Below are 24,046 nucleotides of genomic sequence, written 5' to 3' on the forward strand. Positions count from 1 at the left end.
GAAACAACACTTAAACTTTACAAAATCTGTGACACACAGTATTCAAGACTTTGGACTTTAAGCCACAAAGGTCAGAGACTATTGAGTGACAAGGAGTGAGAGTTGAGAGAACCAGGTGGATAATTGTGATACAATTATCCAGGCTTCCTGCCTTCTCTGAGTTTATAGGGTCTGGTGGGAAGAGGGGAACTCATGCAAAGAGCTGGTGCGCAGGAAGGTGAGGGGGACTAGAGTTCAAAGAACAGAGTGTCAGAGAGGAGACCGCTGCTGAGACAGGCAAAGGCGCCGAGAGAGACACTGACAGGACAGTGTTACAGGGATGTCCCGGGGTAGCTCCGCTGCTTTTCAGCTGTCCTAGGAATGCATGTGAAGAAACTACTGTGGCTGGAGGAAATCATCCTAAAGAAGAGACAGAATGGTAGCTGGCACTCATCCTGGGTTAAGAATAGTTTCATTTCTCGCTAGCCAGAGTATCAGACCTCATAATTCATGAAGCACTAGGTGGAGTACAAGGAGAGAACTTGTCTCCACAGGGATAATATTAGCCCCAAACGGTATGTTGCTCTGTTGCCAACAAACAGAAATACAAAGCAAGATTCAAAAGGATCATATAATTCATAACACTGCATCCTAGAAAAAGAAAACCCAAATTTAGTTTAATTTCCTAAGTTCTTATTTATTCCTCCATTTTTTTTTATCAGAAAGACTATATTGTCAAGTTGTACATCAGTTTACAATTTAGATTTAAATATTTTTATAAACAAAATTAACTAGAAACCCAAAAAGAAGAAAGGTAACATAAAAACAGTTATAAATGATAAAGATGTAATTTTTCTGAATTTAGGTGAATTTTATAATTCACCTAATAAATAATTTATATTCTTTGTTTTTATTTTCTACATAGTGATTTAATAAAAAATTTGCTCTCCTACAAAATGCTCAGGCCTGACCAGGTGCAGTGCACAGAGTGTCCGACTGGGACGCAGAGGACCCACATTCGAAACCTCGGGGTTGAGGCTTGAGCACGGCCTCACCTGGCTTGAATGCGGACTTACCAGCTTGAGCATGGGGTTGGTGGCTTGAGCCCAAAGGTTGCTGGCTTGAGCCCAAAGTCGCTGGCTTGAGCCCAAGGTCGTTAGCTTGATTGAGCAAAGGGTCACTTGCTCTGCTGGAGCCCCCCCACCTCCCGTCAAGGCACATATGAGAAAAGCAGTCAATGAACAACTAAGGAGCCACAATGAAGAATTGATGCTTTTCATCTCTCCCTTCCTGCCTGTCTGTCCCTATCCCTCGCTCTCTCTGACTCTCTCTGTCTCTCTGTCTCCCTCTCTCTCTGTCTCTCTCTCTCTCTCTCTCACACACACACACACACACATACACACACACACATACACACATAAAAATGCTCAGGCTGAAAATTGTCTGAACTCTTCCTTGGGGTTTACTTGGAGGTGAAAATGATGAGGTTTTGACTGCTTGATAAATCTGTCTATTAAGTACAGGAATCTACAAGAGGAACAAACTCCTCCCCCCATGGAGGGTAGATTGCTTACTATACCCGTTGATCCAGATATTAACAGTCTGGATGCCACCACTGATTCCATTTTAACAGTAAAGATTGTCTTGAACAAACTTTTCAAATAATTTATATTCATCTTCATGCCTGTGACCACTACCTGTTAAATTAATTTTAAAATTGGGATCAGAGGAACTCCAATGCATACTATGTATTAAGGGGTAGGATTGTATCTGACTGCTTATGATTTTTATGGGTTCATACAGTTTACTTAATGGCTATTCTTGATTTAATCCCTGTGGTAGTTAGCCAGAATGAATTATAATAAAATTAAGAAAAAATAGAGGTTTCCTTGGCTGATTTGGTAGGGTCCAGGGAGTATAGGAGAGAAACAGCAAGGATGAACACAACCAAGAAGAGCATGGCCATTACACCACCAATCGATTTGCATGGCGAATTTGAGAATACACACACTGAGATGCATAGGAAAGTTGCAGAAGTTTGTAATTTTTAAAGGTTACCATCTGTTTGCTGTTGTTGATAAGTATTAGTCAAAATGCAAGGGTTGTTAAATAAAATGTGGAATAAGGTGACCAAGAACAGAGTCAGAGTCTTCAACTGTGCTCCAAAACTATCTGAAGTGGTCTTTCCTGGAGCATAATTTCAAGGAAAAAAGATATCAAGTGATTATACCAAACCTATCAGACGTTTCCACAATCATCAAGGGCCTGAAAGCTGACTGCTTTGGCACTCTCTCCCTGCACTGCTGAGCTTTCCAGAACTAGAGAGGAAAGGCCACCATCTCAAGAACTCATGTCACTCCCCCAATGGAGAGCTTTTAAGAGACAGGTCCTAGCTCAGTTGTCCAGAGTAGGCTTTTGTTAATAAAGTCAGTAACACTCAAGTCATTTTGCTGGTATGTTTCTTAATGCCAGGTGCAATTTCTTTGTCTCCTTTCCAATGAAACTGGGGGGAAATGTATCTGCATTTTGCAAGTCTTGAACATTTATAAGTTTCTGTATTAAATGTAAATCTCCTCACAAGGAGGTCCACAAATTTTTTCTTGCAAATAAAAATCTCATAATTGAAAAACAAGAATAAAATATCTACTCCTTAAGCTCTATGGATCGAATCTATTACAGCAGCATTGAGGAATGCTCAATAATTCTAGTGTTTTTTTAATACAGATATTAATAATGAAAGCTTAACCTTTTCTCAGCTAGTAATGTATTATTTCCTTTGTTTCCTAATAGAATTCTCTTCTGAGAATCTGTTATTTTGAAAACCATTCTTTTCAACTGATCTGAGGGAAACTAACATTTGTGGAGTAGCTAAAAGGTGCTAGATATAATCATGGGTGTTTATGTTAAGCATTTAAGGCAACCTTAAAACCATGCTGCTTTAGCTAAGGATACAGAAACTTGCTGAAGTTAAGTATTTTGATTAATACAAAAGATGTCCTGTAGTAGAGATGAGGAAAGAGACCTACACAAACAAACCATAACTGGGGCCCGATCTCTGTAGACCTTACCAAATAGGTCAACTTTGCATGCATTTTCATTATTTGTAACAAGGCCGTTCTTTGTTAGGAGAGAAATGTATTCCTCATTAGAATGAGGAGACTAATGTATGTGAACATTCCAAAGGAAATCCCTGATGAGATAGTTTTGAAAACAACTGCCTTCATCTTTTCATATATCTCCCTCCCCTTGCCATTTGAAGCCAATTTCCAATGGTGGAGCACAGCTTATATCAGAATCTGTGTGATGTCTGTAATGTCCCATTTAAAAGAACTGAAAAAAAGGCCCTTGGGACCAGGGAGCTTTGTATAAATGGTCCCTAACTCTGCTTTAAAGTTTCCTTAATAATACAAGGAAACCCAAGCATAGCCAACTAGTGAGTTCTTAGAATTGCATTTTCCTTGGCAGGTAGATGGTTTTGCTTAGTGCAGGAATGAAAGGTAATGGAGAGTAATGGTTAAGAATATGGGTTTGGAAGTCAGGCAACTGAGACTTGTAACCCAGTACAGTCATTTGTGTGACAGTGAGCCAGTTACTTAATATCTCTTCAAGCACAGTGTGCTCCTCTTAACTCAGGGAGAGAAAATAACCTGCCTGCAGAGAAGCCGTGAGAATAGAACATTACAAGTGTGCAAGGCACCTAGCACAGCATCCTAGCACTCAGTTACTGAGCATTCCCTGCTTGTGAGGAGTGAGCTGAGGCTTCAACACCTATCACTCATAAGGAAAAACTCCATGAAATAGGTGTGCTTCTGTTGGTATTTTACACAGGAGGGAACCAAGGTTGGCATTTTACACATAAGGGCACTGAGGTTTACGATAGTTACACACTTAGGTCAGGATAAGAATGTAGGTTTCTGTTTACTGTAGACACCTGAGCCCCTATGCATGCTCCTGTCATTTTCTACCTGTGATCCTCATGGCATTATGAAGTCAGTAAGTATGGAATTCCCAATATAGGAAATTAGTAACACATGCTCTGGGGAGTTCAATGACTTGCTTATAGTACATGGCTGTTAATGGTGTAGCTAAGATTAAGAACCAGGTCTGTGTGATACTATCTTGGCTTTACTACCAGTGTCACCTCTCCTTTACATCCTGGGGTTCTCCCTCTGAATGTGCTCCACATACATCAGGACTCTTTTTTTTTCTTTTTTTCTTTTTTTTTTTTTTTTTGTATTTTTCTGAAGCTAGAAACGGGGAGGCAGTCAGACAGACTCTCGCATGCGCCCAACCGGGATCCACCCGGCACGCCCACCAGGGGGCGACGCTCTGCCCACCAGGGGGCGATGCTCTGCCCCTCCGGGGCGTCGCTCTGTTGCAACCAGAGACACTCTAGCGCCTGGGGCAGAGGCCAAGGAGCCATCCCCAGCGCCCGGGCCATCTTTTGCTCCAATGGAGCCTCGGCTGCGGGAGGGGAAGAGAGAGACAGAGAGGAAGGAGAGGGGGAGGGGTGGAGAAGCAGATGGGCGCCTCTCCTGTGTGCCCTGGCCGGGAATCGAACCCTGGACTTCCTCACGCCAGGCCGATGCTCTACCACTGAGCCAACCGACCAGGGCCACATCAGGACTCTTTCTATAGTGCACATCCCACGCTGTCTCTGCTCCACACGACTCCCCCATCGACTCCACATCAGCTACATAATAGAGCCGAACCTCTTTGTAGAACTTGCCTGGCTCGGCCTGACCTGCATCCTGCCCTCTTCCACTCTCACCTCTTGGTGCACTGTCTGCCAATGCCCTTGGTCACCTCCTTCAGCCTAATGCACTAAGTCCCCAACACTTGCCATGTTGTCCCGTATCTCTGCATTGGTCCGTGCATGGAATATGCTTGCCCATTTTGCCCACTCTGTGACTTTCTATTCATCTTTCAAAAACCCTTTTGAAAATCCTGGTCCACAAGTAGAACTGACCACTTCCATGGTGTGGTCATCAATGTATGCCACTGGACTTGCTGCTGGGAACATAATTGATTGGCAGCTCTAGCTGCTGCTTTCAATATCCACCAGGGCTTTTGCTGATAGCTTAGGCTTCCTTTGGGTTGCTCCCAGCCAATGACTGCTACTAGCACGGGCCCCTTGCTGTGAATCGCAGGACTCCTGTAATGGAAAACTGCAGCTCAAGGACTTCCCGTAGACCTTTCTTAGAATGATGCTGCAGTTCCAGACTCTTCTGTTCAACCTTATGACCTTCCATTCTTCTTCATATGTTTTAGACTTCTACTGTAGTTTGAAAGCTTTGCATTCTTCCTCTTGATCCCTCTACCTTTATCATTTACAGGTATTTTCTCTAATAAATTTCTTGAATGACTTTGCCATCTTGATGTGTGCCTCTGGATGGAACTGAACTCCTATAGCCCTGTAGTGTCCTTCTCTATTCTGTTCATGGACCATTGCAAATCATTATTGTGTTTATCATTTTATTTATCTTTTTTTTAATTAGACTATGAGGCCAGTAAATTCAGAATATTATGTTACTTATTTTATTTTTAACACTTAGCATACTACTTGGTACTTAGTAGATATTTAGTGAGCATTTGCATAAATGAGTACTAAAAGTAGGGTCTTATATAACATGAATTTATTTAGGTCAAAATATTGAAACTATGGGTTTACTTCTCAGCAAATACTGACAAGCAATCTGAAGATACCTGGAAGTTAGCTTAAGGTCATGAATGCTAGGCTTGTTTCAAAATATAGCTTCTATGTGCCCAAAATATTTCCTTGAGTTCAAATGAGTTTTCATGCTTATGAAATTATTTCAACTAAACTTGAAATCTTGTGAATGTCTCTCATCACTAAATGAAGCAGCCTTGATTAATCACTCTGAGCATTTCAAAATATTCTGTCAGTTAACCTATATTTAACATAAGCATGTGTAAAATCTATATGTGAATACTCATTAGTAGAAAAGCATATTCTTGGAGACTATAAATCAGGCAATAATTCTTTTAAATACTTCAAATGAGAATTAGGCTGTAGAACATTTCTATTTATTACCAGTAAATTTATTACAAACCTGTTCTGATTCATACAATAATAGAATTTATTAGTTTTTTTAAGTTACATCTTGCCTATATCTATATCTATATCTATATTTATATATAGATATATATAGATATATATTTTACTAAAGAGTAAAAGTAATCAAACACTCCATTTGTGATTGAATTATATCTTCACGCAAATTACACTGGTTTGGCGACCTAACTCTGAAATCCTATGTCACTGTTTGAGTCCAGCCAATTTTATTCCTTGTTTCATCACATTTTTTGTAGTTGGACCCTCTGTTCCAAGTGTTTCATGTGTGTTCTCTTAAATATGGTTTGTGTTGTTCTTGTAGCACTGGTAATGACAATAATAGCTATCATTTGCTGAGTGACTATTATGTGCACAAAACGTTATGCATTAAATGCTGTTATCCCCATCTGATAAATGAGAGGCTAAGGATCAAAGAAGTAAGACAACACAGGACATCGCACAACTGGTAACTAGATCATCAGCACCTGGACCCAAGATCGGCCTGATTTTTTGGACCATCTAATCTTAGTTTAATTGTCTAGTGTTTTATAATTACAATGCTTGAATATTAATAAATGAACTATTTTTAATATGAAATTAAAAGCATGCAGTACTCTTCTAGGAACCCCACTCTTTATCCTACCAGCAATATAGAGCCATTTGGGTTTTTAAGCAGGGGAAAATAATAAAATGCGATATATACTTTAAAAAATGTGAGAAGTAGAGAGTGTGAACAATGTAAAGGATGGTAGAGAAAGCAAGGAAAAGGGATACGGGAAGCTATTAGTGACAAGGTTTAAGCAGGAAGTGACCAGGGCCTGATCAAAGAATGTAGTGAACAGGACCGGAAGATTGGAGAAATACTTTTAAACTTAGTGACTCAGTAATATAGGGCCATGGGCCTTTGCTAAAATTGCTTAGATCTCACGCATTTGTTTACTACTCTGAATAGTGAAGATGAAATCTTTTTCAAAATGTTACCGTAAGCTTACAGTAATAGTATAATTTCATATACTTGTATAGTACCTACTATGGGTCTAGGCACTTTTATAGGTACTTTACTTATATAGGCAGACCTCATTTTATTATGCATCACTTTTATTTTGCTTTGCAGATATTGTGTATTTTATAACTTGAAGGTAAAACTATCCACCAGTGAAAAGATTATGACTCGCTAAAGGCTCAGATAACGGTTAGCATTTTTTTTAGCAACAAAATACTTTTTACTACGCAATGTACATTGCCTTTTTGAGATGTAATGCTATTATACAGTGTCCAGACTGCAGAATAGCATAAACATAGTGTTGTATGCCCTGGAAAAGCAAAAATATTCATGCGCCCCACTATACCATGATTCACTTTATTGTGGTGGTCTGGAACCAAACCTACAATATATCTGAGATATGCCTGTACTGAGATATGCCTGTGTACTTCTTATAACAACTCCAATAAGTAATCCTTATTACCGCTTTACAGGTGAGGAAACTGAGGCACAGTTAGCTCACATGTGGGAAGCGACCAATGAACACACAACTAAGCGGAACAACAAATAAATGCTTCCCTCTCTCTCTTTCTCTGTCTTTCTTCCTTTCTCTCCCTATCTAAATCAATCTTTTAAAAAAAATTAAAGTGATGGAGCTGTGGTAACATAAGTTTAAAATACTAGCATGTATTATATGTCCAATACGTAATCTATGCTTCATAAATGACTATAATTAGCCACCTGGTTAATGTCTTTGAGAGGTGGAACCAAATCTGACTTTATTTATTTATTTGTTTGTTTGTTTGGTGAGAGGAGGGGAGATAGTGAGGCAGGCTTCTACATGAGCCCCAACAGGGATCCACAGAGATCCATCAGGGCCCAATGCTTAGAACTGAGCTATTTTTAACACTTGAGGCTCATGTATTCCAATAGAACTATCCTCTGAGCACAGGGCCATGCTTGAACCAATCGAACCACTGGCTGTGAGAGGGTAAGGGGAGGCGGGGAAGCAGATGGTTGCTTCTTCTGAACTTCGCGAGGAATCGAACCTGTATGTCCAGATTCTGGGCCAATGCTCAATCAACTGAGCCACTGGCCCAGGGCCCACCGACTCATTTTTATAACAAGGTAATCTAGCACATGCTAGGAACTAAACTTTGTTCGGATCCTTAAGGGCATAGCATGAGTACTGTTCTTTGTGCTGGGAATATAGTGCTATATTATATTTTATATTAACTAAACCCGAGCCTTTATGACATTTTTTTTTCTGTTGAAATAGATGTTCTGGTGACGAGATGATTGAGTGAAGGGAGAAGAGTTGGAAAACTATTTCCAAATTGTTTTCTGCAACGTTATATTTTTCTGAAAACATTTACTCAGAAAACTGCCACAGGACAAGTCTCTGCAACCTTTCTTCATTTTTTTCAGTGAGGAATAGGGGAGCAAATGTGTTTCAAGTCCTTTCTTGAGCCCTTTCTCTTTTCATAGAGCTAATTTTAAACCCTTGACTGTTGCAAGTCCAAAGCTAGCTACAAACTAACTTCTTATTTTCTGTTAAATCCTCAGCTCTTAAAATAGTGCCTAAAACAGTGAGTATTTAACTAATGTGTGCTGAAATAATCACTGAGTGAATGAGTAAATAAAATCATTTTTAATTTTTTAGACTATTCATTTCTTATATACAGTACCATGATTTTAAAAAGAAAACTAGAGTATTTAAGAACTAATTATTAACTGGCACATATGCTAGAATTGATGGTTGTACAAGGAAGATATAACAATTTTAAAGTGGTTCTTAAAAGTCATTTATAACAAGCATTGAGGACAAAAATTTTGGGGTACATTTACACAAACACTAAAACTACTGCATCTCTTTGAATTTCAGAAGTGTCACAATGCCATAAATTTTTAAAAAATTATATCACATTTTCAAAATTTATAACAAACTATTTTCTGAAAATATTAATTATTCAATATAATGTGTCACTCGGTATTATACTATGTCCAACAAATCATGAGTGGATTGTCCTATGTTCTTCTATCTCATCCTTGTACATGGACACAGAGACAGCATATACATAATTATAGAATATGTTATTTTGAAATTTCCCCTTTTTACTTGATATTATCCATTAGCAGATTTAGATAACATTGTGTTATTATATGATTACCATTTTGATATCTTGATTATATTTTCTCTACTGTCCCCAACTCTATGCAGCCACCCACTGATTCACCCTCAGTAGAGTTGTGGAATTTTATCAAACCTGGTTTATGTCTAAAATATACATTTGCAAAAGATAATCATTACATTGTAGCACATTGTAATTGGAGAAAGACTTGACTTTATAGAATTAAATAATTCTCTCCATTTAAAGATAAAGACACAAACAATGAGGGTCTGTGGGAGACAAAGCTTGTGAGAAGCATAATGGCTTGCCAGGTGGAAGTTCTCAGCTGTGATATTAATTATATGACCTGAGACCATCACTACATTCCTTCTTACCTCATTTTTCTCAAGTCTGCCTCGCTTAGATTATATTTTTTTAGGAGCATCCTGTTAATCTACCCTAAAGTGCCTTACCAGGCTCAAACTAACCAATGGCACTTCCAAGCCAATGTGTACAACACAGAATCAAAGTAAATCAGGTAACTCGCTTATGATAGTAACAGGCATATTAAATATGTTCAACCTATATGACCTACTGCTGTGATCCTAGTTATAATGATGATGGTTTGTCCCAAGTCTCTTCCTGCCAGGGAACGGGCATGTCTTAAAACTGTCCCTTGGTCTGTTTTCACATAGAATAAATTGTATGTACAATTTTTTCACCCTTCTTCTGGAACTGTGTTTTTCTGGAACAGTTTAGAATCACTGTGGAACTGTCATCCACACAAAGAAAGGTCAGAGGGAGATGAGATTTTTTCCCCCGTAAAAATAGCTGTTTAACAGAAGGAAAGGGGTTGTCAGAACTGGAGGAGGACATGGGCCTGTGCCTCCATCTCCGCCTCCTTCTGTCAAAGCACGATTGCCACTGATAGAAACTTCGCCAGCAATTCTTCCTAGGTGACTCAAGCAGAGGCACTTCTGATTAGATTGATATTTGTCATAACTATTTTATTGGCTCATGGTAATCACAGAGTGATTACTGCTATTACTCTCCAACATCACGCTGAATCCGTTCACAGAAGTGATTGCAAGGAAGAGTGAATTACAGAGGAGGCTGAATGCTTCTTACATACGTATTAGCTAACAAAGGTCCTGAAGAATATTACCGTAGTATCAGTTAGTTGTTCTGATTTGTTGTTATTGTTGTTGTTTTATTGATTTGAGGGATAGATATGTGCCCTGACTGGGGAGGGGGGCGGGGAATCCAGCAATCCCTGTGTTTTGGGATAATGCTCTTACCAGCCCAGCTCTCCAGCCAGGGCCTGTTACTCTGTATTTTAATGCATTATTAGGCTTTCAGATACTCCCTGAACTTCCTCAGTCAGGTGTAAGAGTGATTGGCATTTTGGCACACTGCTGTGTTACCTCCAAATGATATATTCTGGGAAGTAATGTACAACATAATGACTATAATTAATAATACTGTATTGTATAGTTGAAAGTTGCTAAGATAGTATACTATAAAAGTTCTCATCATAAAATTTTTAACCATGTGAGATGATAAATGTTAATTAAACTTATTGTGGTAATCATTTTGTAATAGATACATATATCAAATTATTACATAGAACCACTTAAACTATGTAATATAACATGTCAGTTGTAGCTCAATGAAACTGAGAAAAAATAGTTAATAAAAATGTATTTTTTTGTGTCACAAAACCTCCTAGGTTGTAATGTCATTTTCATCACTTACTAGATGTGTGTGTCCTTGCCTTATACAAATTACTTAATCTGTCCATGCCTGTTTTCATTTTCAGATGAGGATTATTATAGTTGCACCTATAGAGAGTTATTTGTGAATTAAATAAACTTACAGTAATAATATAGGGGATCACTTACATTAGTATCTGAGGTAGAGTAAGTACTCAAAAAATTAGATATTATAGTTGTCATTATTAACTTTATTATTAGATTATGACATTTTCCTCTTTCTGTATAGTAGGCATATATAAATAGCCTATATTTTAGGTGTTACTAATAGTAAATATGGTAGAAAATGGCCTACTTTAGAATTAAATAAAAAACTCAACAAGGTCTGAATTCACCACAAATTAACTTTATGAGCTAGATCAGACTTCTGAAAATCACTGAAACTAAACTTTATGTATAAATTGTAATGCAATACACAATTTGTGTCAGGATGGAGGTAAGACTCAACTCTGTTATATATTCAAGTTGTTGTGTCTTATTTTGTAATATATAATCCTCGAACACGATTTTGCTGATTGTCCCGTTTTATTTACCCAGCTCCCTTGGGAAAGTGACCGAGAAGACTTTTATTCTATCAGTTTTGTAGCTAAGGATTCAAGACTCAGAATAAAGTTCTATAACCGCATACCATGAAACAGGAACTGGAAGCTAGGTTTTCTCATTTCAAAAGAATAAACTCCTTCAACCAAATCTGTTTTAGCTCCCGCCATGCACCAGGCACAATTCAAGGTGCTAGAAACACAGCGGCCCGCAAAATCAATGTGAGGCCCTGCCCTCGTGGAGTTTACGTGCTTAATGGAAGGAGAAGAACAACTTAGCAAAATCTATACGTGAAAGACATAATATGCTTGATAGAATAAGTGCTTCAAGAAAAATTAAAGAGAGAATGGGAATAGACAATGCAAGTTACAGTGCATCTATTTTTTTTAGGACATCTGTTTTTAAATAGGGCTGACAGGGAAGCAGCCTTCACTGAGAAAATGAGTCGATTTCAGTGAAGAACCAATGGAGATGTGTGAGAGGTTGTCCTGGGTCAGCAGAAAAACATTTCAGGGGAAGGACCCTCAGAAGCAAAGCCCAGGCTGTGAAGCATGCCCAAGATTTTAGAGCAACAGCCTAGGCCTTGTGGTATGAGCAGAGTTAATATGGAAGGGACATCTGAGAGCTAACTTGAAGCACATCAGGTAGGAGTTTATCCAATCTTCCAGTGATTTTGGCTTACAGTAGCATGAGAGGGAAGCTACTGGGAGATGCTGAGTAGAGCAGAACATTAGCTGATGTAACTTTTAATAGAATCATTCTGGCTGTTACTTAGAGAATAGACCAAAGGAAGGGATAGACTAAAGTTGGATTCCATTGCAATAAGTGTAACATAGCTCATAGTACCTTAGATCATGTTTTAGAAGTAGAGATGAAAAAAGGGGTCATATCTCTGATATGTTTTCTATATATTTTGAAACTAGCAGCAATTAGATTTGTTAACATACTTGATTTAGAGTATGAGAGAAAGAGTGGAGTCAAGATCACGGCAAGTTTTTTGGAACAGGAAAATAGTAGGATAAAATTGGCCTTGTCATAGAAGAAAATGTAGGAGGATAAAATTAGTGGTAGAAGGGAGCTCAGTTTAGGATATACTAAATTTAAATTGTCTATTAGCATTCACACTGTATCTGTAAAGCATACATGGCTTTTAAGTTTTTTACTCATGCAGAGATATGGTAAAAAAAAAATGTTTGACAATTCTGGGTGTACAAATGATATTTAAAGTTAAAAACCTAGATTGGATCTCAAAGGAACTTAGTCTAATAGAAGACAGGAGATGTTCAAGATGTGAACCATGGTACATTGTATTGTGATAAGGCTGGGAAAATAAGAAAACTTCATAAGGGTCTACATGTAATCAATTGAGATGGAGAAGTAGAGAAAATGATGCTGTGGAAACCAAATACAAACATTTTCACTAAAGAGAAATATCAGATTGGGACAGTGAAAAGCTCTGACTGTAGCATTGCTAAATGGTTGATTCACTTTAACATAGAGCCGGGAGCAACTATATTATATTTGAATGTCCATTATGTACACAGGATAGATGGTGATTTCAGGAGAATAAGAAAAAAGACTCTCATAGTTAAAACATGCTCCCTGTTTTCAAAGCTCAAAGGCAGTGTGATAGAACTAGGAACACTGGTTATAAGTCTCCTAATAATTGGTAAGCAGTGGTCTGTTCGGATATAGATGAGAGAGAGATTAATTTTAATAGACGACTTTGATTGTCATGTTTGTGCTGGGTATTAAAGAATGACAATAATTTATTGGATGGTAAATGGGAATGGGCAAAAGAATAGTGATATTTCAGGAGATAAGATGGCGTGAGCAGTGTTACCAAGGCATGAAAAGGCGAGCATGTTCAGGAATAAAGAATGCATTCATTGGACTAAAATAGGGTGTGCAAAGAAAGATGAGGGTGCAATAGCAGTTGATACCCTTTTTTTCTATATAAAATGTCTTGCTCTACAATTCAATAGAAAGAAATAATTTGATAAACAGAACTATTTATCCAGAACCAAATATTATGTTTACTATAATTTAAAAAAAAGCCTTTTGTATTCTTGGAAAAGCCTCAATCGTAACATATTGTAAAATGACTATACACTTGGATAATCATATAGAAATATAAATCATTCCCTCTAGGTCAGTGGTTTTCAACCACCTGTCTGAGGACTGGTACAAGCCCATCAGAAATTTCGTGCCATGAAGATGATAGAATCTATAATCATTGGGTCTAAAACCTTCATACAACATCAGGGTAGTTAACTGTTGCGCGGACCGGTGTGAAATTTCTGGTGGACCAATGTCAGTCTACAGACCAGCGGCTGAAAACCACTGCTCTAGGTTACTCCATTCGGTAGATTTTAATATTAAATAAATTTGCTTGAGTTATTTTCTAACTTCCTTTAAGTGTAATGTCGTGTTTAACTTCATCTCTTTCCTAGAAATGTTTCTCTGTCTTGGGAGACTGCAAGATCACCCAGTGATAGTGGGACCAACTAGGCTGGAAACTCTGACACACTGAATGTATGTGAGTACAACATTAATTTCTTTAAAAAAGGGTGGGGGAAGAAAGAAAAATTACCTCGTAGGTAACTTAAAGTGCTTCGAAATAGGCTGTGAATTAATCTGGTGAATTGCTGGAACTTTGTCATGGGCGAGCTCTCACTGGTGAGAGTGGGGTTTGTGTGCACCTGGCTCCATTTCTTCTCAAAGCGCACTCATTGCATTTGTGCCTGGAATGACTATGTCTCTCCTAGCTGCTCTGATGCTAGTAAAACTCTGAGAGCCTGCCCCCTGACCACAAAGGCCTATATTCTCCACTTATTCCACTGCATGACTTTGACTGAACTCATTATTTATCCTCCAGTGCTCTTTCTCAGTCATTCTGGTTTACCCAATCCCCCATTTAGTGGTATTTGCCTCCCTAAATCCAAAATCAACCAATTGCACTAGGTTCTCTAACCCTCTTATTCTCTATCAGCTTTGCCCCTCCATGCTTACCTTGTCAATTGCCAAGTTCATGTTTATTTGTGTAAATTTTTTTATTGTTTTTTGTATCTGTCACTAGCTGAAAGGCTCCATGTGGACAAGGACTGTGACTCTTTACTGACATATCAAAGGCATTACATATTTTCATGCTGTATGACCTTGCCTGGTCCTGAAGAAATTTGGCCACATAAAAGGTTGTTCAAAGTCTCTGTTCTTCTTGAATTTAAATCTTCCTCAGATTTTCTCAGTTTCAAATGAAACAACTTTCTGCTTTCTAGAAAAGACGAGGCTACTTGATGTGAACAACATTGATTTTTTTGTCTTTTATGGACCTTAAAACATCTCTATCTATAGTCTATTTCTTGTTCACCAAAATATTAGATTTTAATCCTAACACTTTATATTTATCAACTTTATTAATTCAGCTAGTCATTCCTTATTTGCATTTCTCTATTTTCCTATTTCCTTTTACATAGTATAAACCAAACATGCTTATGGTTACCTTATCCTGAGAAAATGTGACTAACTAAAATCAAAACAAAATAAGCCTTCTTTATCTCCCTAGTCTCAATTTTTTTCTTCACTTTAACCTTCTTTTACCCATTCAACATTCTCTATAGTACTGTCTATGCACTCTGCCATTTTTAGAAAACTCCACAAGAAAAGAGGCTGTTTTTATCTCATTGTCCAGCATATTTTCAGTACCTAGCACAGTATCAAAAATGGGAGGGGCTCAATAATTAAATTAGCATATTTAGTTACCTTTCACCTCCCACTCTCTTCCTATGTGTTAAACTTTTCTTTTCAGTACAACTTAAATTACACTCACCAGGATAACTAATCACAAAAATTCCACTCTATGTTATTCAATGCATAGCCATATTTCAGGTTCTTTTCTTTTTTTTTTTTTTTTTTTTTTTTTTTTTTTTTTTTTTTTTTTTTTTTTTTTAAATAAATTTTTATTAATGGTAATGGGATGACATTAATAAATCAGGGTACATATATTCAAAGAAAACATGTCTAGGTTATTTTGTCATTAAATTATGTTGCATACCCCTCGCCCAAAGTCAGATTGTCCTTCGCCACCCTCTATCTAGTTCTCTGTGCCCCTCCCCCTCCCCCTAACTCTCCCCCTGTCCTCCCTCCCCCCACCCCTGGTAACCACCACACTCTTGTCCATGTCTCTTAGTCTCATTTTTATGTTCCACCAATGTATGGAATCATGTAGTTCTTGTTTTTTTCTGATTTACTTATTTCACTCCTTATAATGTTATCAAGATCCCACCATTTTGCTGTAAATGATCTGATGTCATCGTTTCTTATGGCTGAGTAGTATTCCATAGTGTATATGTGCCACATCTTCTTTATCCAGTCTTCTATTGAAGGGCTTTTTGGTTGTTTCCATGTCTTGGCCACTGTGAACAGTGCTGCAATGAACATGGGGCTACATGTGTCTTCACGTATCAATGTTTCTGAGTTTTGGGGGTATATACCCAGTAGAGGGATTGCTGGGTCATAAGGTAGTTCTATTTCCAGTTTTTTGAGGAACCACCATACTTTCCTCCATAATGGTTGTACTACCTTACAGTCCCACCAACAGTGAATGAGGGTTCCTTTTTCTCCACAGCCTCTCCAACATTTGCTATTACCCGTCTTGTTGATCATAGCTAATCTAACAGGTGTGAGGTGGTATCTCATTGTAGTTTTGATTTGCATTTCCCTAATAACTAATGAAGCTGAGCATTTTTTCATATATCTGTTGGCCATTTGTATCTCTTCCTGTGAGAAGTGTCTATTCATGTCTTCTTCCCATTTTTTTATTGGATTGTTTGTTTGTTTGTTGTTGAGTTTTATGAGTTCTTTGTAAATTTTGGAAATTAGGCCCTTATCTGAGCTGTTGTTTGAAAATATCATTTCCCATTTAGTTGGCTGTCTGTTTATTTTTATATCAGTTTCTCTTGCTGAGCAAAAACTTTTTATTCTGATGTAGTCCCATTCATTTATCTTTGCCTTCACTTCTCTTGCCATTGGAGTCAAGCTCATAAAATGTTCTTTAAAACCTAGGTCCATGAGTTTAGTACCTATGTCTTCTTCTATGTACTTTATTGTTTCAGGTCTTATATTTAGGTCTTTGATCCATTTTGAATTAATTTTAGTACACGGGGACAGGCTGTAGTCGAGTTTCATTCTTTTGCATGTGGCTTTCCAGTTTTCCCAACACCATTTGTTGAAGAGGCTTTCTTTTCTCCATTGTGTGTTGTTGGCCCCTTTATCAAAGATTATTTGACCATATATATGTGGTTTTATTTCTGGGCTTTCTATTCTGTTCCATTGGTCTGAGTGTCTATTTTTCTGCCAATACCATGCTGTTTTGATTATCGTGGCCCTATAATATAGTTTAAAGTCAGGTATTGTAATGCCCCCAGCTTCATTCTTTTTCCTTAGGATTGTTTTGGCTATTCGGGGTTTTTTATAGTTTCAGGTTCTTTTCTTATGTCCCATATCATTACCTTAATTACTGTTAACTGTTTATATGTCTTATCACTTCATCAGTGTCTCAGCCCCTACAGATCAGGGCTATTAACTTGATTATTTCCTTATCCCCGACAATTCTTCTTATTTTAAAAAATGTTTTATTAACATATGTCATACAATATTATATTAGTTTCAGTTGTACAACATAGTGCTTTGACCTCTATATAACTTACAACGTGTTCAGCACAATAAGTCTAGTAACCATCTGGGATTGTGCAAAGTTATAATATTATTAGTTATATTCCCTGTAATGTACACTACATCCCTATGGCTAAGTGCCTCTTATTTTTCTGTCTTATTTTCACATATCCCTCCACGCCCACCCCATGGCAACAGTTTGTTTTCTGTATCTGTGAGTCTGTTTTATGTCTGTTTTAATTTTTTTAGAATATATATATATATAATCATATAGTATTTGTCTTTATCTGACTGATTTCATGTAGCATGATATCCTCTAGGTCCATCGATGTTGTGGAAAATGACAAAAATTCATTCTTTTTTTATTGTTGAGAAATATTCCCGTGTGTGTGTGTGTGAGAGAGAGAGAGAGAGTGTGTGTGTATGTGTGGCATCTTCTTTATCTATCTATAGATGGATACCTTGTTTGCTTCCATATTTTGGCTACTGTAAATAATGCTGCCGTGAACATAGGAATGCATACATTTTTTCCAAATCGTATTAGTGTTTTTATTTTATTTTATTTCTTAGATAAATACCCAAAAGTGAAATTGCTGGGTCATATAGTAGTTATATTTTTAATTTTTGAGTAATTTCCATACTGTTTTCATAGTAGTTGTATCAATTTACAATCCCACCAACAGTATAAGAAGGTTTTATTTTCTCTACATTTTTACCAACATTTATTTGTTGAATTTGGATAAGAATAATTCTGACAGGTATGAGATGTTATCTAATTATGGCTTAATTTGCATTTCCCGGATCAGGCCAATCCAGAGTGAGTGTTTGGTAGCTTGTGGGGCCAAATAATTTATTGTTTAACTTACTTTTCTGGTTTTTTCATTCATTGTTACTTTATAGAAAGAAAAAAATATTTATTTAGAAAAAGTATAATAGACTTAATTTGTTTTACTTACAATAAAATGTCTTAAATGTGATCCAAATGCAAACATAAAATTTGAATTCTATTGCTTGTATGATGCTCGCTCATATGATTGCTGATTATCAGGGACATTTGCAAAATTTAAATAATTTCAAAGCCATAACATTTTTTAAAATCTAGAATTAGTAACAATTCATGAGGAGTCAAGGAGGCTTATTTTTATTCATTAATTTGGGAGGTCTCTCAGTTTTTGTTTTTTTTATTAATTTTAATGGGGTGACATTGATAAAATTGCCTTCCGTCACCTTCTAACTGGTCTCTCAGTTTTTAATGCAGTAAGTTGGATTACTCTGTGGTTGGTCTATGCCTTTTCTGTAACTAATTTTACACATCATTCTGCCAATCCCTGAAATTTATATTTATATAAATCCCTATATTTATATGATGTATAAATAACTAACTAAAAGGATCCAAATTCTGTGCTATTCATTCTATGGGCTCCATTTAGTCATTCAGCTGGACATCTTTATTTATTCTTCTTATACTGCCCTCTGTGCTAGAAGCTGACCTGTTAAGGCTAGACCAGTGGTCTCCATGGGGATCCCCAGTAAGAGATAATGAGAAAGGAAAAATGAGATCATGATATTTATTGCCTAGGATTCTTCTCAGAAAGTTTACTTCAGGCTGGCTGCATCCTTCAGCCATAGGTCTGTTTCTTTTCAAAGTTGCCTTTATTCATGAAACATGTAAACACTGTCTATATAAACAATTCCCCCCACCCCTTCTTATGAGCTCAAAGTCCTGTTTCCTCTCAATAATTTTTTATTGTCTGTCTAAAAGCAAAGTTATTTCTTTTTTTTTCTAATTAAGTGAGAGGTGAAGAGGCAGAGAGACAGACTCCTGCCTGTGCCTGGACCGGGATCTACCCTGCAAGCCCCCTACCTGGTGATGCTCTGCCCATCTGGTCCCCAGCTTTGTTGTATGGCAACTGAGCTATTTACCGCCTGATTCGAGGCCATGGAGCCATCCTCAGGGCCTGGGACCAGCTTTTGCTTGAACCATTTGAGCAATGGCTTCAGGAGGGGGGGGGGAGAGAGAGAGAGAGAGAGAGAGAGAGAGAAGGGGGAGGAGAAAGAAGTAGATGGTTGCTTGTCCTGTGTGCCCTGACTGGGAATTGAACCCAGGACTTCCATAAGCCGGGCCAATGCTCTACTACTGAGCCAAATGACCAGGGCCAGACAAAGTTTTTAATATCAAACTTATTGCTATATATAATTACTCACCAAAATTATTCACAGCATTTGGATGTTTGAAATATAGTTGCTTCTTTGAAGTTATAAAAGAAATTATAAACCTATTATGAAAAACTTGAGAACTTAAGGAATAACATTGGTATGTCTAACCTAGAAATATTATAATTTTAGTTTATTTATACCTTTATTTTCTTATACAATTTTAATTATAGTACACTATGTTTGCATTTATATGACAAGGATATCTTTTAAACTGCTACATGGTTTTATAATAATCAATTTTAGATCTCTTTAAGAAAAATACTTACCACACAGAATAAATGTTCAATAAATGTTAGCTATTGCTGACACAGATATCTAAAGCAGTTTTAAAAAGAGAGATTGCTTCAAATACGATATCTTTCTTTTATATGCATCTATTTTCATATTGTAAATGAGCAAATTTCATCAATTCTAAGTGTACTTTTTTCCAAAAACTTACATTTCAAGAACAAAAGTTTATTTTATAATAGCGCAGAATAGTTTAATATTTAGCATGTTTTCCTTTTATGTGATACATAAAATAGCAAGGAACGTATGATATGGAGTTTGTGATATCTTAATATTTTTACTTCTGAGACTAGATTTTCAGTCATGGGATATTATGCATGTGCGTGCACGCACGCATGCGTGTTTGATTCTGAAGAAATATTATACCTCATCACTTCACACTCTATCTAGAAGTCCTTTCTATTTTAACCTTAAAAGTTGCTACAAAACCCATAAAATTTAGATAATGAAACAAAAAGGATTTGTTAATTGTACCACTCCAGCTATAGACCTTAAAATAAATATCTTTAGTACATTTCTCTTTTACTTTTAAATGTTTGAAGTTATACAATATATGTTTGGGTCTGCTTACAAAGAAAAAAAGCATTTCCCTCAATTTCTTAGAAAAAAAGCATTGAAAATGCATGTAAAGTTTTTCCCCTCTCTGAGATATTTTCTCTTTAAAAATGAGTACATAGTGGTACTAAAACACATATCTCTCCTCCCTGTGATTGGACACAAATCAAATCCTCAGTGGAACACTAAAGGAACTATAGTGTGTCAAAAAGATGCTTCTGAGTTTTGCCCACTTACAGGCAAAACCATTATTCAGTTACAATAACAGAAATTACATTTTAATCAATACACCCTTTTCTCTTCATCCATTTTTGACTGCCTGAAGATGCTTTAATAACATGTTAGGAAAATCATCCATTCAACAAGTAATTCCAAAGGAAAAAAGCGCTGAAATCCTTTCATTTTTAATTCACCCTGTGCAAAATTGACATATATATCTTGCATCATTGCTACTGTTGGAAGAATTTACCATTTCTTTGTGTGCTTAATGTTATTCTTGGCAGCTTAAAAAATTTATCTGTGACTTTTACTGCTAACACTAATGTCATTAGCCATCAATAAATATACATTTGTATGTCTAGTAAAGACTAGATGCTTGATGATATTCTTTAGTGATCAATGTCTGCTTGTATTACTGATATGTGAGGTTTTATTGAAATTTGCTTAATTTGCTTATTAAATTCATTTCTGAAAGAGCAATGCACACTCATTTTGAAAATATCAGAGAATACATACTCACCTTTAAGAATCTGAGTTCAGGCCCTGGCCGGTTGGCTCATGGCTCAGTGGTGGAGCGTCGGCCTGGTGTGCAGGAGTCCCGGGTTCAATTCCCGGCCAGGGCACACAGGAGAAGCACCCATCTGCTTCTCCACCCCTCCCCCTCTCCTTTCTCTCTGTCTCTTTCTTCCCCTCCCGCAGCCAAGGCTCCATTGGAGCGAAGTTGGCCCGGGCGCTGAGGATGGCTCTGTGGCCTCTGCCTCAGGTGCTAGAATGGCTCTGATTGCGGCAGAGTGACACCCCAAGATGGGCAGAGCATCGCCCCCTGGTGGGTGTGCCGGGTGGGTCCAGGTCGGACACATGCGGGAGTCTGACTGCCTCCCCATTTCTGGCTTCGGAAAAATACAAAAAAAAAAAAAAATCTGAGTTCATAATATTCCCTTACCAAACATAACCTTTTTATCACTGAAGTATGTTCATCAAATATTTTCTCTGTGCATCTAATTAAAATTTTTATTCTACCATGTATTACATTTGTTTTCTTAATAGGTATATATGTAAAAAATTTAAAGGTTTGTTTGATATATTTTGTAGACTTTATACTGATTTATTTAACTAATACTCTAGAACTAAAAGTATATATATTGTATCTAATTTATATTCTTAGAAGCAGTGCCAGGATGAACATGCTCTTAACTATTTTGTAGACACCTTTAACTATTATTATAGAATCAATTTCCCTGAACAAATTATCAGCGTAGTATGCACACAATTTTGAGTGTTTTACATCCCTGCTAAATCTAGAGAGTGTTTTATCCAGCAATGTAGGAGACTTTTTCAATATTTTCTAATCAAATAGATGCTTTCTTAGTCCATTTGGGCTGCTATAACAAAATAACATATGCTGGGTGGTTTAGCCAATGTTTTTCAACCAGTTTGCTGCAGCACACTAGTGTGCTGTGAGACATGGTCAGGTGTGCCGTGGGAAAATTAAACATGGGTCCCCAAACTACGGCCCGTGTGCTGGATACGGCCTGCGGAGGCTATTTATCCGGCCTGCCACCAGCCGCCTTCATCCGAACATAAACATTCCCCTCACAATTCCTCCAGCTATCAGCGACAAGAATAGTGGAGGCACAGGGAATGCTCACTGACCAATCACCTTCTACGATTCATCCCGACCACTAGTAATGAACCAATAGTAGGCCACCTCTCATCCACACCCAGGAAGGTCCCCGCTCGGGCTGCCACACAGTTGTCATTGTGTGGCCTCGGCGAGTAGTTGAAGCTGCTACTCCTCCCCATGGTCCCGATTTCCAATCCTGGTCAGGACAGAAGGTAAATGTTGCCACCACTAGATGAAGCCTCAGCCTCAGCTGGTTATGTCTATCCTGATGATGTAATATAATGCATCACAATGCACCACAATGTTATCTAACTTTAAAGCTAAAGTTTGCTGATCTTCCTTTGGACAGTTTTTGGTTATCTGTTGCCAAGGGGTTCCCCATTCTGGCCAACAAAGCTATTTTGACATTGCTCCCATTTTCAACCACATATCTATGTGAGCTGAGCTTCTCAAGCTTGACTGCGATAAAAACTAAAAACAGAGAGAGACTGAGAACTGTTGAGGAAGAGCTTCGTGTGTGTCTTTCTACCATTGTTGCCAGGATATCCCTTTTGTGTTCATCGAAACAGGCTTAGGTTTCACACTAAGTGAGTATAAATACATTTAGAAACTATATTATTAACTGTATGTATAATATGTACTATATTAGAGTGTCATTTTGTGTCATTTTGGTAGGTGCTGTGCCCCAGGATTTTGTAAATGTAAAAAGTGTGCCGCAGCTCAAAAAAGGTTGAAAATCACTGGTTTAGACATCAAGCATTTATTTCTCACAGTTTGGGAGGTTGGAAAATCCAATATTAAAGTTCCAGAAAAGTTGGTGTCTGGTAAGCCTCTGCTTCCCACTCCATAGACTGCCATATTTTCTTAGTGCCCTCACATGGAGGAAGGTATGAGGAAGCTCTCTGTGTTCTCTTTTATAAGGGTGCTGATGCCATGCATATGAGCTCCAACCTCATGGCCTAAGCAACTCCCAAAGTCCCTACTTTCATATTCCATTCCCTGGGGATTTACTTTCAGCATCTAAATTTGAGGGTGACAAAATATTCAATATATAGTAGATGACAATGCTCTTCTCATATTATTTTGATTTGTACTTTTTCATTATCATTAATATTTATTGATATTAGTAATCATGTCTATTGTCTATTTCTGTTTTTCCTTTTTTTTTAATTATCCATTTATGCCATTATCTGGGTCATGTTTACTGAGGACGGACAAAGAGGAGAGGATATACTGTAAAAAGTAGAGGTCATTGCGAGGCAGAAAAGAAAGCATTTTCCCCAGTAAGCATCACTGCCTGCCGGAAAATACTCTCTCCCCTCTGGAGACCTCTGATGAAGTTGGCATTTGTACTGAATACCAAAGCAAACAGGCAATTTAACAAAACCCCTGTCTGACTGGTTAGCAGCATTTATGTTGATTAAAAGAAAAATGACTTAGGTTTGACTTTTTTTTTTAGCTACCCGTTAGCAGTAAAGATTAGGACCTCTCTCCATTAAAATAATTTCTCAAAGGAAATCAGAAACATTTATGGACTGTCTATAGTCTTTCAGTGGTGGACTAAACATTTACTAATGTTATATTCCTTTTGTCAATAGGCGTGTAATTTTTGTTTCAGAATACATTCTGTGCTTCTTTGTTTTCCCAGTGCCTAGAATAATGTCTGGTGTATAGTAGATGTTCAATAAATGCATAATTGTCTCCAGTTTCCAGATAATTAAAACTAACCATCAGAGAAATCGAGTGATTTTTACTGTGGTCACATTGCTAGAAAGAGATAGTCTTAGGATTTAATATTTGTTTGTCTAAACTCAAACTTTATGTTTTAAATATTTCATGTGACATCTCTTCCTAAGATAACTGCCCTCTTGTTCTACATTCTATCTGGTAAAATGGGCTAGTGGAACAAATAACCAGCCATCTCATGGCTTAAAGTAGCAATGGTTCCTTCTCTTGCATACCATGTCATAAGTCTGGTTAATAGACCTCTGCTTTTCACTGTCTTATCTT

At 37.3% G+C, this 24,046-nt stretch overlaps 1 protein-coding gene across 1 annotated transcript in view; it reads left to right on the forward strand.

Annotated features, from left to right (window-relative positions):
• Positions 1 to 24,046, forward strand: part of LRRC4C (leucine rich repeat containing 4C) — a 1,251,478-nt gene that overhangs the window by 492,677 nt on the left and 734,755 nt on the right. The window contains exon 4 of the mRNA XM_066363087.1: positions 13,914 to 13,999. The gene's annotated coding sequence lies outside the window, so the exon portion shown is untranslated. The remainder of the gene's footprint in view (positions 1 to 13,913; positions 14,000 to 24,046) is intronic.

This window comes from Saccopteryx leptura, chromosome 1, assembly GCF_036850995.1.
Source record: "Saccopteryx leptura isolate mSacLep1 chromosome 1, mSacLep1_pri_phased_curated, whole genome shotgun sequence".
NCBI classification, from domain to species: domain Eukaryota; kingdom Metazoa; phylum Chordata; class Mammalia; order Chiroptera; family Emballonuridae; genus Saccopteryx; species Saccopteryx leptura.